This window comes from Panicum virgatum, chromosome 9K, assembly GCF_016808335.1.
Source record: "Panicum virgatum strain AP13 chromosome 9K, P.virgatum_v5, whole genome shotgun sequence".
Lineage (NCBI taxonomy): Eukaryota > Viridiplantae > Streptophyta > Magnoliopsida > Poales > Poaceae > Panicum > Panicum virgatum.
Genome location: NC_053144.1, coordinates 49,997,047 through 50,015,424, shown reverse-complemented (window position 1 = coordinate 50,015,424; position 18,378 = coordinate 49,997,047). Strand labels below are relative to the sequence as shown.

At 41.3% G+C, this 18,378-nt stretch overlaps 1 pseudogene; it reads right to left on the bottom strand.

Moving 5' to 3' along the window:
- Window positions 1-17,980, bottom strand: part of LOC120648080 — a 35,983-nt pseudogene extending 18,003 nt beyond the window's left edge.
- Between the last annotated feature and the right edge of the window lie 398 nt (window positions 17,981-18,378).

Below are 18,378 nucleotides of genomic sequence, written 5' to 3'. Positions count from 1 at the left end.
CGATCACCTGTCTCAGCGGAAAAGCAGCTGCGCTTCCACAGACGTCGCCGTCGCCGAGCCAACGGGGATCCAGGCCGCAGTTGAAGCATCGGCCCCGCAGCGATTTCCAGTGGATGAGATCACCCAGCGGACACCTTGTGACCTGCAGACTGCCGTTATGAACTTAATGTTCACTGTTGCGTACGGTACCGCCATGCCAACCCAACCAGGCGACGTGTACCACGGGCAACAAATTCCGCCTAGATACACAAGAGTTGGCGTGGAGCAGGTGTGCCAGGGTTGGGAGACGCTCGAGCTTGATATTCCTGGAGGCGATGGGGAGAGGACACTAGCAGAAGCCATTCATGACTACATCCTATGGGATAAGCGCTACATTGTCCTAAAGTCGGATGATCAAACACCAAGACCGGCATCTCAGCATGCCTCTCCAAGACCGGCATCTCAGCATGCCTCTCCAAGACCGGCATCTCCGCAAAACTCCCCAAGGGCAGCACTGTCGCGGCAAGGTTCACCGGCACATTCTCCATCACCATCATCTCATGCGCCGATGAACACTCAAGCGTCACCGTCGCCTCCATGGTCACCCCCTCCGCCGCCGGCAAAGAAGCAGAAACGGCTGCCGGCAAAGAAGGTAGCTGCACCGGCTAAGGAGCCTCCAAAGCAGAAGAAAAAGGAGAAGAAAACCAAGGAGGCTCCTATAAAACCCTGGGACATGAGCCTTGAAGAATGCGATCGGATAACTCAAGAAAGAGTTAAAGAGCACTTCAAGCCGAAGCCGAAGCCGGAGCCCGAGAAAGTGATAAATCCGATAGATTTGAATTTTTTTAAGGGAATGTGCGAAGCAAATAAGAGAAAATTCATTCCGAGAGACCCCCTTCAGACTACGAACGCACAATTATCAAAACTACTGAGAAAAAGAAGAGACAATCAAAGTCGTCGTCGTCCGACATTCCACAGCTCGGAGCCCAAAAGAAACAAACAATAGAGCCTCTCGTAGTGGGACAGACGACGCAAGAACAAGACTTTGTTACATTTTTGAAAGAATCAAACCTGACGGCGGCCCAGATTGTAGGGGGGAAGATATTCCAAAGGCCGATGTGGTCGTCAAATGGACGTTTGAGATCGACAAAACACTTTTACCCCCCGAAGTAGTGTCTGTGCTTCCAACGCAAATGTATAAGCTGCACCAGCACTAGATGCATGCGATGGCCGATTGCATCTTCATGCAGGGCGCAAAGATTAAAGATGACGATTTCATACAGGGGGAGGCCATTATATGGATAAACTAGGAAGAAATTTACCAACTATTCCATCAGGAGGCCCTCGACATCTCTATGGTCGGCTTGTGGGTTCTGTAAGTATTTTACTCTCCTTACGTATTGTTTTGCATGATCTCAACATACTGATCTCTTGATTTATTCGGTATCATGTAGAATGTAGATACATACTTGCAGAAGAAAGGGATACTCTCACCTCGGCTTCATCGACCCAATTACTTGTAATTGGAGGCTTCTACGTGACAATTCCGATGAGATATTCCAAAACTTGTTCAAGTACATAAGCGTTCATCACAACAAGCAAATGATATTATTTCCTTACAACTTTGCGTGAGTGATTCCTTCCGTCTAACTCTTTCTATTCTGTAATCGAATTGTTTAAACCTTAACTACCAAGAACTGCCTCCGTATAATCTTGCAGTGAACACTGGGTCCTAATTGTTATAATTCCCGAGAAGAGCCTACTCGTGGTTATGGACTCATTGAGGAGACCTCCAGAACAATACAAAAATCTTCTTAACATGATGAAAAAGTAATTCTACCACTACTCCGTCGATGACCGATAATTTGAATCACTTTGTTACTTGACTATAATAGTTCTAATCATGCACAGGATTTGGAAAGAATTCGCTAAAAATCATCCAGGCAAATTTGACAAGGAATTGAAGATCAAGACAGATTTTGCGGTATGCACTTGGATGATTCGTTGCACGATTCATTAGTTTTATTATATATTCATGTAAATACCTGATAATTTCTTCTCTCTTAAAGTGTATGAGGCAGAAACAAGGCACTGTATTGTGCGCATACTATGTATGCGAGAACATCCATGGTCTGGTAGGTCCTCCAAAGGGCTGGACAGATTGGGAGGAGGAAGTAAGTAAAAAACTTGTTAATATTTGAACTCGTATTTTAATTAGTCGAAATTAATTATCCGCTTTTTCCATAGGTCGAGGAGATGCACGATAAACTCATACCAGAGGAAAAGATTATGGCGATTCAAGAACAATTCTCCGGATTTATTGTTGAGCAAGTCCTCGATCCAAAAGACGAATTCTACTATGATGGAATATCTAATATTGACAATCGCAGCAAATATGACAATATACGCATATATATAATTAAGAACGAATATACCTATGTAAATATATATGTGTGTGTATGTATTAAATTTCTATTTATGAGTATGTATGTATGTATTAAATTTCCAAAAGAGGAATTCTACTATGTAATTAAGAACGAATATACATATGCAAATATGATGGAGTATGTATGTATTATATATATAAGCACTCCAATAATATATATGTGTATATATATTTATATAATATTGGTCCTAGACATTTTCATATGTAAAGGAATTCACATGTATAGATATGTGTATACATATATATATAAGTGAATTAATTTATATATGAAAACTATCTAGGACAAATATTATATAAGTAACTATATATATATATATGTGTATATTAGTGGAGATCATACACACTGAATTCCAATACATAAGTTTAATTGAAATGCAAAAGTATAATTGAAATAGAAAAAGAATTGAGAAAAGGAAAACATGAAAAAAAGGGACCTTTTGTCCCGGTTAGTAACACCAACCGGGACAAAAGGGTGCACCAGCCACGTCGGTGCTGGCAGCACCTTTTGTCCCGGTTGGTGTTACCAACCGGGACAAAAGGTCCTCTTTTGTCCCGGTTGACAGACCCGGGACAAAAGGGCACCCCCTTTTGTCCCGGACTGGCGTTCTCGGTTGGGAAACCGGGACAACAGGGGTTTCCCAACCAGGACAAATCAACGTTTTTTTAGTAGTGCACGACAATCTTACTTGGCTGCCATCTGCATCTAACAGCGCTTATTATTGTTGTACGGAGGATTACATCGTCTCAGGTGGTGTATTACGATGTTCTCTTGATACTAACTGCCGTCTATAAAAAGTTGATGATGTTGACGCTTCAAGCCAATCAAGCGACCAAAGTACAACAAGATATCATAAAAGTATTGGTAGAGCCGTTTCCTAAGAAGCTTCATTTCATTTATTAGGTGCTAGAAAAACCAACTAGATACTAAAAGGGTAGACAACCAAAAGCACGTGTAATCTGCTACAAGTTGTCTGAAATCATGTGCTTTTTTTTGTTTTTCTCACTGGAATTAATCTATTTACCAGTTGAAAAAAGTCCAAGATCCAGAATGGAGAGGATCATTTAGTTCCAGATCCTATATGAATATTTCCACATGCACGGAGATCCATTATTTCAGCATCAGCTATCACCATCAGTTGCATACTAATCGTGCATGTTCGATTCGTCAAGTAGAACAATTACTCACTTACTAGGCAAGGAAAGATCCATACTTCAGTGCAGCAGGTTGTCTTGCTGACATCTGCACTCTGCTTGGTAGCATCATCTTCTATTCTTCTTCGACGATACATTCGTGGAAGCTTCTTACACGAAAAAGGCCATGCCTGGTCAAGACGACAGTATGGCAGTTTGAATTCATCCTACAATAATGAAATTCTTCCTTTACATCCATACCTGCCCATAAGTTTACGCCAGATGTTCAAGCTGTCTGGTGTGCTCCTTTTCAAAAAAAAAAAAGTCTGGTGTGTCCAACACATTATACTAGTATTTCTATCGTTCACTTGAATGGAAAAGAGTTCTGAGATTTCGTGTTTGAATTTTGTTTACACCTTGAAGACATCAATTTTCAGAGCTACAAATATGTTCAAACACATCATGCTCTAATGCTGACTCTTGGTCCGTGGCTTATGGTGAATTCGCAAATGTGTCCCAGTCATAATACTAGTATTTATTTGTTCTTTTGAGTGGAATATTTTGAAAATTTGTGTTTGACCATTTCCCTCCATGCAGACCTAAATTTTTAGAACGTCATAAATACTCAGAACAAATACATTTTTAGGTAAGGAAACACATTTGTGCAGAAATGATGTCATCATTTTGTTTTACTGAGAACTACACATATCAGGTGGCATATAAAAGAGTCCCAATAACATTTGCTTTTGATTGGTAACTGCAACCACTAGCAGTTGTTGATGCAGACGCTTCAAATCAAGTAACCAATCAACGTACACAATTGTACAGAAATATTGCAGGAGCCTTTTACTCAGAAGATTCATTAGGAGCTGCCAAAAAAAAATTATGAAAAGATGGACAGCCAAATGCACGACCGGGTATTCTACTACAAGTAGTCTGAATTCATGTGCCATGTTTTCACCAGGGTTTACCAGTAGAAACAAGTCCATGGTCCACAATGCAGAGGAGCATTTTCAGTTCTTACCGGATCGAGATGAATTCCAGATGCCCTCGCAAGAAAAAGAAAAGTGTCAATTCCAGGCGGTCCATTTCAGTCAGCAGCAGGAACGTCAACATCTACACATGGCAACCGCAGCCATACTAATCATGCAAGCTTGATTTATCAAGCAGGATAAGCTACGAATCAAAAACGATTCGTACCTCAGTGTAGTACTAGTAGGTCGTGCTGCTAACCTGTGCGCACATGCTGCATAAGATAATTCGTGGAAGCTTCGTTCTTAAACGGAAAAAGCTCTGCCCGGTCACGAGAACAGTATGGCAATAAAGTGCAGTTTGAACTAATCCTGCACTGAAATCCTTCCGTGAAATATTAATCTGGTCATCAATCTCCGCCGAAAAAATTAAGCTAGATGTCTCTGCACTGTCCCAGGCCTTATACTACTATACTAGTATTTCATTGTTCATTTGAATGAGGCAACTTTGAGGTCTTGTGTTTGATCTTTTTTTTCTCTTCCTTGCAGACAAAATTTTCAAAGCTTCACATATGTTCACATACATGATGCTTTGATGCTTACTCTTGGAATATTTCCATGGATGTCATTTTTTAGGAAGAGGAAATAGCAGGACAGGCATGCACAAATCGTATTCTCCCGCTCAATTTCTTCCATTTCCTACACAGTCTGATCTTCTGACAAAAGGACAGTTTTCCCCTCACAATTTCCTCTGAACTTATGGTAGAAACTTTTTCAATGCTATGACATCATTTATTAAAAAAAACTTAAGATGTGGTAGTTGGTAATGGATAGTCTTCTCTTCTGTTGCAATTATTATTTTTCCGAAAATTGCTTCTGATTAAATTCTTGAAGATGAAGACTAAGAGAAATTCCAGATAAAAAAAGTGGAACCACTGAATGAAAAATATAAAAGTGATCAATTTGTACTAGCAATTTGCAATAATTGAAATATTCCAAGTCCCAACACACAAAAAAAGGACTATGAACAAGTTTCCTCAATCAATTTTAGAACTATGAACAATGATGTCACATGAAACAATTGCTCTCAATATTATTTGAAAGCAAGAGATGAGCTCCCAAAATCCATGGATAAATATAAACCACTATCTTCCAAAAATGATGCCTCTGAATTTAGTTTTCCTGTTTTCAAGTTTTTTTTTTTGCTTTTTGAGGAGAACTGTTTTCAAGTAATATGATTTGTTTAAAAACCAACAAAATCATATGACAAAATGGATCAATTTTTTATTATAAAAAGAAAATATTTCTTGCCTGTGCGACCACACACAACCATTTTCTTGCATCATTTCTCGGCATAAAGATCCCTTGTTGTCCAGCTCATGCATATATCACTTTTCGTCTTTGAGCTTTCCAAAATGACACCAAACGAGCTTTAATTACCTCTAAACTATTGTATTATTAATTCAAATAGGCTTAATTATTAGTCTCAACTATATTTGTGGAAATAACTCTTAGGATCCGTTTGTGAGGGATTCTTCCAAAATAGCTTCACTAGTGAAGCTAAAGCCAGTGAAATAAAAATAAGTGGCTTCATCAGGTTTCTAATTCATTTTAGTGCGGACTTACAAAACAGCATCATGCTACAATACATCAATTTGTGCGAAATAAGTGAAGATCGAAATAAGCTCTGCCAAACAGAGTCTTATTGCTACAAATGTGTACAGGTGTGTGTTATAATAAGGTATACATGTCCCATTCTTTCGTATATTGTGCAGTGTTCATCAACGTTTAGAGATTGAAATTCAGTTTTAAACATGTCTAACTGTTATCTTAGCAAGTGTTAATGGGCCCATCGGCCAGCCTGAACCGATCGGTCGCCACTGACGTCGGTCACGTTGGTGCCAAGCAGGCCTATGGGCCGTGGGCTAGCCGACAGGGGCCAGAATTAGCAAGATGTGGGCTGATAGGGGCTTACTGTATTTATGTAAAAACAAGAGAATTTCTTGCAGAATATACGCCATGCGCTGTTCGCTTAGGCTTCGATTGTTATGAATTTTTTGACACTCACAACGCACGCACACTTATACCTCTATGAACACATGTACACAAATCCTACTCCGAGCATCTTCGAAGACTGAGCCGACCAATCCTCAAAATTGACGAAGTCACTACAGTCACATCGCTGTCGACGGAAACATCACCTCCTACTTAGTGCATAACGCCATTAAATTTCAAAATATTCACTTCTATAAGCAGGGGCGTCCTTGGGCCCGTGCGGCCCGTGCGATCGCACAGGGCCCCTGAATTGGAAGGGCCCCCAAAATATGAAGTGTATCTTAGTATATAGTAGTATAGGAGGCTTCAATTTCATGAGTTTGCAGCCCATTTTCTACCAAAAACAAAGCCCAACTTTCAGAAGTTGAACCGATCGGCCCATTGCCCGGCCTTCCAATTCCCCTCGACGCCCAATCGTCAATCGCGACTCGCGAGGCTAAACCCCAGAGTCCCAGACCATCGCTTCGTCTTCCCGTAATCCCGTTCCTCTCTCGCACACGCCGCGCCGCACGAGGGCATCGTGGACGTCGGACGGCGGACGGCCACGCGCCCACCCCCCACGCGGCATCGACGACTCGGCAAGGAGCACTGGAACAGGACGCCCTCGCCCATCCAATTTCAATTGGCAATTGCCACCATCGCCAGTGGTCACTTGCAAATTGCAATTGCACTCAGGGGCATTCGCGAAGGCAGAAGGCTAGGCCAAAGAGTAAGACTTAATTTTGTGTTATTTTTTTTCTTTCATCATTTGTGTTGATTAAAATACATCTTAACTTTATTCTTTCCATTGCAAATGCAAGTCATGTCGTCGGCAAAACAGCATAGGAAATATGATTCTGGCTATCAAAAGCATAAAAAGAAACAAAGAATAGATGAACTAATTGAATCTCAGAAAGGGGCATTGGAAAGGTTTATTAGGAAAGAACCACAAGTTTCTCACCCCGGTAATCAGGGGCAGGGCAGTACACAAAATACTAGTGTTCCCAATGCCAATGAACCAAATGATGGCGAGACACAGGTAGAAAATATTGTTCCTACAGATGAGATAGAGATAGAAAACATCGAGGAAGTTCCTAATAATGGTGATAACATGGATGGCACTAGCACTGATGTTAACTTGGATTTGGATAGTTCTTCTCATGATGCCAATGTGGATACTTCTTTTTCGCCTGACATATTTGATCCAAGGTATTGGGATTCCCTTGATCCTAGGCAGGTTGATATTTTTGCAAAAAAAGGTCCTAAAAGAGATTTATCCATTAAGAAAGGTCCCAAGGATAGATATTCTAGGAGGTTTATAGTGGCAATAGTGTGGCAGAACCGCCCGACATAAACCGGCTTAAGTGCGCTAACCATCGTTGCAAAGGCAATTAGGTTTAACTCGCACAGCGGACGGAGCACATCGGAGGTCTGTCGGGTGAATTCCCGATAAAACCACTTAAACCTGGATCGAATAGCATAACTCACGCGAAGGCGAGTCCAGAGATTACAACACCTCACAATATATTACACCATAGAGTTTAGCATAATAGGAGAATTACAAACCAAGTTCCAAATTTAACAAAGTACTTTTCAAAGCCAACATATAAGAAGTTCAATAGAGTCCTTTATTTTAGCGGAAAGTACACACGAGAACTAACGACGAAAGGGGTGTCACGATGAAGCCCGGTTCGTGACATCACTCGCTCTTGTCATCGTTGGCCGGGGACGGGTCCCACTCCACGGACCAACCAGGCGGGAGAGTGCAAGGCCAGGTCAAACTGGCAATCATGTCCTCAAAAGTATTTTCTGAAATAAAATGAGCCACAAGCAAGACTGAATATTCTAATACTCAGCAAGGCTTACCCGACTGAGGGTATACTTAGCCCTTTATCTAGACATGCAAGGCTTTTGGCTTGAGGGGTTTGTTTTGCCGAAAGGCAGTAAAGAGTGGATCCTTAATTGCAGGTTATAGTTTTCAGGTTCTAGTTCAATTAACCATTCTAGGTGAGCATCTATCCAATAGCATACATGGTGAAACAATTATCTTTTACCATCCAACCAACCAAATTTACCATCATCATCACCTTCCACTTCTTACTCTATGTGGCAAAAGGGTTAAGCAGTCTCAATAACCGGTGAGAAACGGACGATTCGAATCGAATTTGTTAACCTGGCCAGGCAGACCTAAACACACGTCACGTGGTTACTCCCAGAGTCACACGTGCAACTTTTCCCTTCAATTCCCGCTTCACGGAACAGGCCCACCGCCCTCAAGTACAGCAGTACGACGACTCTGTACTCGCCATTAGCTAGATGTGAACGAGTTCAAGACGGTGGGGAGTATATTCCGGCTGCGGTTCAATCCAGTACTTAAGCTTACCGATTACCATATTCTCGACATGTGATTAGTACGTTCAAACGCTTAACCACCACTACCACACACTGCGGCCTTATCACTTTTCACTAAACAGACGGGGCATCCAGAGTATCACGACCCCGCCCGTAGACCTTATAGTGGTAGCAAGTAGTAAACAACCAATTCCTATAATTTCTCGCGAGTGACCGGAAATCACTCGACTTCTACCGAACCATTAGCATAGCTAACTAGCGACCTACACATACTAGTGTTCAATCATTGGTACCTAGGATCATGCAACTAAGGTCCCAGCCAACTCCTGTAACTTAAATGCACAAGTAGATAGGAACAATAATAAGTTGCATAGTTTAAAATAGAGGGGCATGCTCCTGGGCTTGCCTTCCTGGGCGTAACTGGATCTGGGCTCTTCCGAAATCGGGTTCGGGTCTTCAGTAACTTCAGTTAGATTCACCTGAGCTTCACGCTGCTCACTCTTGGACTCGGGCACCAGCTCGTGGGTTCTGTCAGTGAGAGTGGTAGTATCTATATGAGATGCACATGGGTGAGTTGTTGTGATGATATCAACTTATAACCTGCTTCACTATAAAGTTGTAATTCAAACAAAACCCAAAGTTAAAGAGTGAAACACTTCCATTCATATTTTACTGGGCAATCGTTTATAGAGCAGTAACTCAACATATCTAACTACACAAGACATCATGATCAACAGCACAAGAAAGCTATACTAACTTCCTAAACAAGTGGGAGTAGTTTCCTATAGCAATTAAATCATGGTTGGTGAATAAATCAACAACTCAGCACACATATAGTAGTAAATTCAACAAAAATTACATCAAATAGAAGGTAAACAGAACTAGCTATCCTGCAAAATTCATCCCAAAACTTGTAGCAAAATATCCAGAACAATTCATGTTATCAGACAACTCCTAGAACAAGATTGAATTATACAGGTTAGACCAGAGTATAAAACAATATCAAAATTGAACATTAGGTCTAAAAAGGGATGAATTAGATACTGTGAATTTTTCAGGATTTATTATGCACAGAATTAAATAGGAGAAAATAAACAAAACATACATCAGCTTAACAAGATTAATTCTTAGATCCTGTTATAGTCATGAACTGGGGCTCAAACTCCATGGACAATCTAAAATATTCAAAAATAACACTCATAAATATTTCATGATTTATTATCAACATAAACTATTTATCATAATTAATATCTACTAAACAAGCATTAAATCAAAGAAATAGCTACACAAATCTAAAAATGTTGAAACTTGGAAAGTGGTGTTCATTTAGTATTGGAAATACAAAGAAAAAGTTTCACACACATATCCATAACAGAACATCCAGAAATAAAAAGTAAGCTACTCTACTAGATCTAGCCAAAACTAGGGTTTCATCTAGTTATAGGTGCCAACTTGTGCTCAAATTTTTACACAACACTAATAATGGCATTAATTAACTACCAATAAAAAATCACCTATAGATTCTAAGTAGAACTCCTAGAATAATTATAGTCTATGAAATCTAATCTTTTTCCTAGATTAAAATACAGACAGAAAATAAACATGTGCATGTAATTAAAGTTGTAGATCTCATAACAAGGAACTCAGATCAATTTAGTTTGCATTTTTCCTATTTTTCTACGAATTTATATCGAATTTATAAGTTCACTGCTTTGGAAAAACAAAAAGGAAAAAGTTTTCTTTTTGCGCAGAGGCCCCTGGAAGATTTATCTTCCTCACAGATAGGCCCCTGGCCGGACTGAGGAGCAGGGGAGGCGGCGGGTGGCCGGAATCCGGCGCCTGCGGCGAGGGGGAACATGGGGAAAAGAAAGAGAGCGGCGAGAGGAACCTAGGGGTGGGCTCGGTTGGGGTTGGGGTGGCCGGAGCGGGTGGCGCCGCGGAGAGCAGCGGCCGGCGGCGGCGGCGACGGCGGTCCGGTGGTCTTGGGCGGCGGCGAGTGGGTTGGGGAGCACCGGTGGAGGGCAAGGAAGGTGGCTGCGGGGGTTGTTGGGCACAAGGAAAGGCGGAGGAGGGGGCTCCACGGGAGCCTAGGGAGCGGCGGCGGCCATGGTGGCAGCGGCGGCTGTTTCCCGGCAGAGGGGCTCGCGGAGTTTGGCGTTCACGCTCAGGAAGGGAAAGAGAGAAGGGTGAGGACGCCAGGGAGCTCGCAGGAAGGGTCTAGGCGAGTCAAGGGTGAGGGGCGGGCGGCCGGGTCGTCACGGCGTCGCCGTGGCGCGTCGATGGCCGTCCTCGACGTGCGCGCAGGGGGCGGTGCCGCGTGGCGAGGCCGAGCGGACTGGGTGGGTTCAGTTCGGGGCGAACCCGGGGTGGGGAGGCGGTCCTGGCCGGGCGGGCGGCGCGCGGCCGGCGGCTCTACTCGGCCGGGCGCGAAACAGGGGAGGGGAGAGAGAACAGAGAGGGTAGAGAGAAAGAGAGAGAGAGAGAAATTAAATTGATTCGAAATTCAAATTTTTCTCAAGGATTCCTTTTGAAACATGTGAAACTTTGAATATGAAAGTTGTAGAGAATTTAAAAGCCTACAACTTTTATTTCAGGAAAAAAGTTTATTTGAGCAAAGGTTTAAAAGTTACTTTAAATTTCCGAAAACTATAATTCAAATAACTTATCATTTCATGTGATTTTTGTCACTTGTACCCCTAGAGTTCAACTGGACATTTACTAATCTTTTCATGGTGAACATGTCTATTCATTTTCATATGCCTATTTGCATTGGTGTGAAAGTTATTTGAGGTTCCTGACCTAGGCACACATACACATATACACATGCATTTGTTTCGATGTTTCTTGGTTAAGGTAAATGATTTGATGCTAATGACCCTGGTTTAGCTAATGAAACACCTGGGATGTTACAAATAGTCATTTATAGGAGGATAGATATTCTTGGAGAGTTTGAATTTATAGTGGCAATAGTCATTTGATATGAAATATTGTATGCTGTTAATTTAGTGAGCAAACATTTGCAAGCAAAGGATATGCTTATCGATATTGCTATTGAGAAAGTGGAAGGGTTGATTTCTTTCTTCAAAAACTACATGGAAACTGGTTTCTTGGAGGCACTAGAGACAGCCAAATGAATTGCACTTGAGATGGATATTGGAACAACATTTCGTAAGAAACGAGTAATTAAAAGAAAAAGACAATTTGATGAGACCTCCGATGACACAAATTTGGCCACACAGTCTGCCGAAGAATCATTTAGAATCAGCTATTTCACTCCTATTGTTGATCAGGCTATTGCCTCACTTACAAGAAGATTTGAACAGTATCAAAGTTACCAGAAAAATTTTGGTTTCTTATTTACTTCTGAAGCATTGAAATCATTGGATGCTAAGAGCTTGAAATCATCTTGTCAGAATCTTGAGGCTATCCTTACAAAAGATGGAAAATCCGATATTGCTGCTAGTGAACTGTACGTGGAGTTGAAGTTCCTTCAAGATTTCATTCCTAAAGATGATATGGGGCCAGTTGAAATTCTGAAATTTTTGAAGCGACATGATTGCTTTCCAAATGCAAGCATTACATATAGAATTATGTTGACTATTCCTGCGACTGTTGCATCAGCGGAATGAAGCTTTTCAAAATTGAAGCTATTAAAGTCCTACTTGCGCTCTACAATGACACAAGAAAGGCTCAACGATTTGGCTATGATAGCACTTGAAAGTGACATGCTGGAGAAGATTGATTCTGAGCGCATCGTTGAAGATTTTATTTCAAAGAATACCCAAAAAATAAAGTTCTTCAAGTGAACAATAGGTACGACAATTTTTGAAATATCCCATTACTGTGCTACTTGTTACTATTGTTTGATTTTACTAGACCACTAGGGCCTCGTCTTAGCATTTCGCACTGGGCCCCTTATTTAGCCGGGGCGCCCCTGCTATAAGGAGTCGAACTCAGAACCTTAGATATTACCAAGATTTTGTAACTATTAGGCTACATGTCCTTTCGCTCGCTTCTGAGCAGGTTTTTTTACAAAACTGAGCTACAAGCCAAGCCGACGGAAAGCATTAGAGTGCTTCTGTCAGTGCCGTGTTGGATCATTGGGACCCACAGCAACCCGGAGCCGCATGAAACGAAGAAGATGCTTGAAGGATCAGGATGGACGACTAGATAAGGGGAAGTGAATTGGAGCTCTTGAAACATTTCTTCCAAATGGAAATAAAGTCTATATTCTAAATTGAACCCGACACATTTCTCTTATAACTTTTGTGGTGACACAAGTCAACTCGTAACAAGCTCATCTTAGTAACAGTTAGGGAAAAAAAAAACTCGACACAAAGCGAAAGCAAGCAAAAAAGCAACATACTCGAACAAAACACAACACAAAGCGGAAGTCAACGACGTAGAGCAATCCAATCAAGCAAAGCTATCAATAAAACTCCACTTGACCAAGCATGTAATGATGCAACAATAATTAGCCCATCTCAAAATCAAGCGGAAGCAAAACTTATCCATAAAGCTGATCACAGGTCTCACAAAAAGGACTAGAGCTCATCACCACAAAACCAACTAAAGCTAATTAGACTAAGCATACAAAGACTAATTACAAAAGGAACGTATTAGATGCAAACCAATTTCTCTGTGCAAATTATGAAAACTTCAATCTAGATCATCGGATCAACATCCAAGAGGCATGAGGGATTGGATAATTTTACATTCTATACCCGCCTTTTGATTGGGTAATCACACTTTTGCAAATCTCTCCTCCCACCTTTCTGTGCCCCTCCCCTTGGATGTTGATCCGATAACTCAGATTGAAGTTTTCATAGTTTGCACGGAGAGATTAGTTTGCACATAATATGTTCCCAATTACAAAAGCTACCTAAGCATGCAAATTAACACTAAGTATTGGAAGAAGCAAACACTAACTAGCTAGTGTAAGAAGAGAGTATTGAGTAAATAAAGCTCACCTACACATGCAAAGTTACGAAATAAAAGCCCACCGATTAGCTACTTAAACAAGTTTATTATTTTAATCAACTAGCAAGATTGAGTTACTAAACAAGCAACGATTGATCTACTTTATTAGTCACAAAAACTAATGCTAAAAGATTAAACTAACAAGTGTTCACCCTGCCACCTTGCTGGCGCGTGGTCGAGCGTGATCGAGCTGGGCCGCCGGCCCTGCTCTGTGCTGTGCTGTCGGCACGAGGTGCCTGCCGACGAGTGCCCGCGATGGCCTGCGTGCTGCCCGGCCTGGCGCCTGGACTGCTGGCATGCCCGTGTCCCGCCGCTGGGCTGAGGTTGCGGCCTGCCGCACCAGCCGCCTGGGCTGACTTTGGGTCGGCCTGCTCAAGCGCCTGCGACGAAGCGCTCGCCTGCACAGCGCCGCCGCCGCCGCCGCCGCCATCCGGCCGCACCGGATGTGACTCCGGTCTGAAGATCAAAATCGGTAGACCTGTTAGGCTCGGTTTTGAGGTCTAAATCGGCAAACCTCACCTCCGATGTCAACGTGTGTCTAACCTTCCACCAAGGGTCAGAACGCCTTCAAGATCTTTCGCGCTCTCTCTTTACACGTTGCCATCTCGAACTCGTCATCGTCTTCCTCCTTGACTTGGTTGACGCTATCTGCACCACGTCTATGTACTCTTACTCTTCCGTGCATCTGGACCATCTATGACTCCGCCCGGACTCATCAGGTCCCTCAATTCAAGCCTGTGTTCACCTTTTCACCACTCTTGGTTCATTGGCATGAACCTTTCGTTTGACCTTCACTTCATACTGTCGATTGCCACGTCGCATCCCGCGTCTGCATTTTATGAGCCAAAAAATATATAAAATTCACATAACGTTGTCAATCACTCATTATTAAGGTTGATTACCGTTAATTTTGAAAAGACACCGCTGCTTGAACAAAAATGACCTGCTTAGTCTCGCTGATGTGTACAGTGTACATACTTTCGAATCGTCTCCCTTGAGGGCTTGTGTGCTTTGAACTTTGGATCTGTCATCTATAGCAACTGTTTCAGCATGTGGGCCTTGTTTAGTTCTATTCAAAATTTCAAAACTTTATAAAATTCCCCATCGCATCGAATCTTTTAACGCATACATGAAGTATTAAATATAGCTAAACAAAATAACTAATTACACAGTTTGTCTATAATTTGCGAGACGAATCTTTTGAGCCTAGTTAACTCATGGCAGGACAATAATTATCAAATACAAACAAAAGTGTTACAATATTTTACACTCAAAACTTTATACATCTAAACAAGGCTGTGGTATTCTTGAGTCCTTCACCTAGGCTTTCTAGCCTGAAATCAGAGGGTAGAAGCTTACGGTTTTTTGCCTAGTCTTCACTCTTCAAGAAGTACCGCGAGTCACTGTGCTAAACAGATTAAAAATCAGAACTCTGACATTTATCAAGTGCAATTCTAGATTTTTTTCTACTTTCTACTCCATTTAAAAGACTTTTTTTATTGCAATGACCTATTGAAAGACATTGATACAAATATTCTAGTAGGAACATTTGGTAGAACATAGGAATGAAAATACTTGTGTCACCGGTTTAAATCTGATTTCCTAAGAGCATCTCTAGCAGACTACTTATTTCTCATACCCATATATTTTCTCTCTCTTTATCAATAACATTTTTTTCATTTTTGGTAGCAATTGCTGTTGCAGATTACTCAAAGAATAGGGTGGAGGGAGAAACCCCCTACATTTGAGGGAGATGGAGGTATGTTTTGGTGATTGCCAAAAATTTTTTGGTATTGGTGATGGAATTAGTAGTCTGCTGGAGTACCTCCCATTACCTAAAAAGCAAATTTTTAGTATTAGGAAGAGAAATAGGTAGTCTGCTGGAGATGCTCTAGCATGAAAAGGATCTACCGAATATGTATCAAGATGGATTGAGATGCATGGAAAGGATCTACCGAATATGTATAAAGATGGATTGAGATGAATATTCTCCGTAGTTTGGTTTATCTGACAATCTCTTTTCTAGATGGCTTTTCCTCAAAAAGTCAGCCTTTGATGACTACACTGTCGCCCAATAATACTCTACATGTTGCGAGCCCATTAAAGAATTAAAATATTTCTTTTTTCGGATAGAGAGAGAGAGAGACAGATTTACCTAAACATTATCCCTCACCATGATTCGTGACCAGGGTATAATTTACTGACCGGTCCGGTACCGGTATACCGGACCGGTTTGGCCGGAAACCGATGGAAATCAGTCAAATTCAAATTCAAATTTAAAATCGCATGTTCAACCGGTTCCGATCGGCTTACCGGTCGGTTTGACCGGTTTACCGGTCGGTTTGACTGGTAACCGGTCAAATTCAATTTTTTTTCATTTTTTAGTTTAAATTCAAATGCCCGTAAAGTATACTAAATAAATGTTTGTATAACATATTTTAGCCTAAATGAACCCTCCAACCCTCTTTTGTACTACTTTTACATTGTATTTGTATATTTTTCTATGCACGTTTTTTTTGTTTAACTTCAAATCCCCGCAAACTATACTAAATGAACGAATTTTTGAGAAAATTTGACACCATTAAATTCGTAGCACCTTGAAGTATTTTTAGGAATTTTTTATTTTTTTTGAATTCAAATTTGAATTTTGAATTTGGGCCGGTTTGGTACCAGCCCAAACCGGAACCGGGCCGGACCGGTTTGACCGGACCGGTTCACACCGGTTTGGTGAACCCTGTTCGTGACCACACATTTAGCGTTAGTGGGACCAAATCACCAAAACAATAGTGCAACTAGAATAGACCACAGAGAGAATTGGATTCTTGTAAAACTTCAGCTTTTTCTCTCTTTTTTCATATGGAACTTTCAGCTTTTTAGGTAGTGACCTCCCAGATCACGGCGACCCATAACAACTTATCTCAATCAGGTTCGGTACAGCTTGGTCGAATAATTCTTCACAATGATCCATGGACACAAGTTCTGTCCTGCAGATTTTGGAGACATGGAAGGAGTTTCATTCGTAACTACAGAAAAGCATAATATTACTACAGAATCACATCGTTCACTAACAGGATTTCCCTATCTTACAATATGCTGATAACACTTTGATTATCATGGAAGGAAGTGAGCCAGTTAGCAACTCTCAAAGGCATTTTGAATCTACTCTCTCTCTCTCTCTCTCTCTACGGGTCTCAAAGTTAATTTTTCCAAATCTATGCTTGTGCCCATCAATATACAAGCTGTAAATGCCAAGCCCTGGCCTAGTCCTTTGGATGCACTCTGGGTTCACTACCCTTCACCTATCTTGGGCTTCCATTAAGCTTGTACAAGCCAAAAGTTGAGGAGTTCTGGCCATTAGTGTCAAGATGTGAACAAAGATTAGCCAACACCTCAATTTTTTTATATCAGGCTGGCAGATTGCAACTCACCAATGCAGGTTTTTCAGCTTTGCCGACTTTCTTCATGTGTACCTTCAAGTTACCTAAGACAGTGCTCAAGCAAATTGATAAATTCAGAAAATATTGCCTATGGAGAGGGGCTAATTTGAATGCCAAATCACCACCAAAGGCAGCTTGGCACATGGTCTGTTTGCCAAAGTCAGAGGAAGGTTTAGGTGTGATCAATCTACTCACACAAAATGAAGCTTTACTTCTCAAAAATTTGCACAAGTTCTTCAATAGATTGGATATTCCTTGGGTCCATCTGATTTGGGAGAAGCACTATAAAAATGACAAGCTCCCAAATAATATCAGGAAAGGATTATTTTGGTGGAGAGATAATATTAAACTCTTAGACAAGTTCAAAGGCATAGCCTCAGTAAACCTCTATGATGGTAGAACTTGTTCTCTCTGGTGGGACATTTGGGAGGGGCAAGTCTGTGCTCAAATCTATCCTGAACTTTTTTCCTTTGCAAAAATGAAGCATCTTTCGCTGCAAAAAGTACTTTCCATTACATCCATTGAACAGTTATTCCACTTGCCTCTTTCATCAGAAGCATATTCACAACTTTTGCTCCTCTGTGATAAACTGGATGGACTACACCTTAACTCTGATCATGACATTTGAACATACATTTGGGGTTCCCCATTGTTTTCAAGTTCTAAAGCTTACAAACATCACACATGATATACAACTGTGCCATCGACTTATAAGTGGCTTTGAAAAAATTGCTGTCAGCACAAACATAAGGTTTTTTTCTGGCTCCTCCTAAAAGACAGATTAAGTACTAGAGACTTGCTGAGAAGGAAAGGAATGCTGCTTCAATCACATAATTGCGTTCTTTGCAACCATCATTCAGATGAAACTCTGGAACATCTTTTTCTTTTGTGCCCCATGGCTGCGCAGTTCTGGACTTCGATTGGCCTATTGATTCCTGCCTTTACAAATCATAATGATGTGTTCATCTCTTTCAAGAGACAATTGAATCTGCCATTCTTCATGAAGATTATAATACTGGGCTGCTGGAGTATATGGATGGTTCGCAAT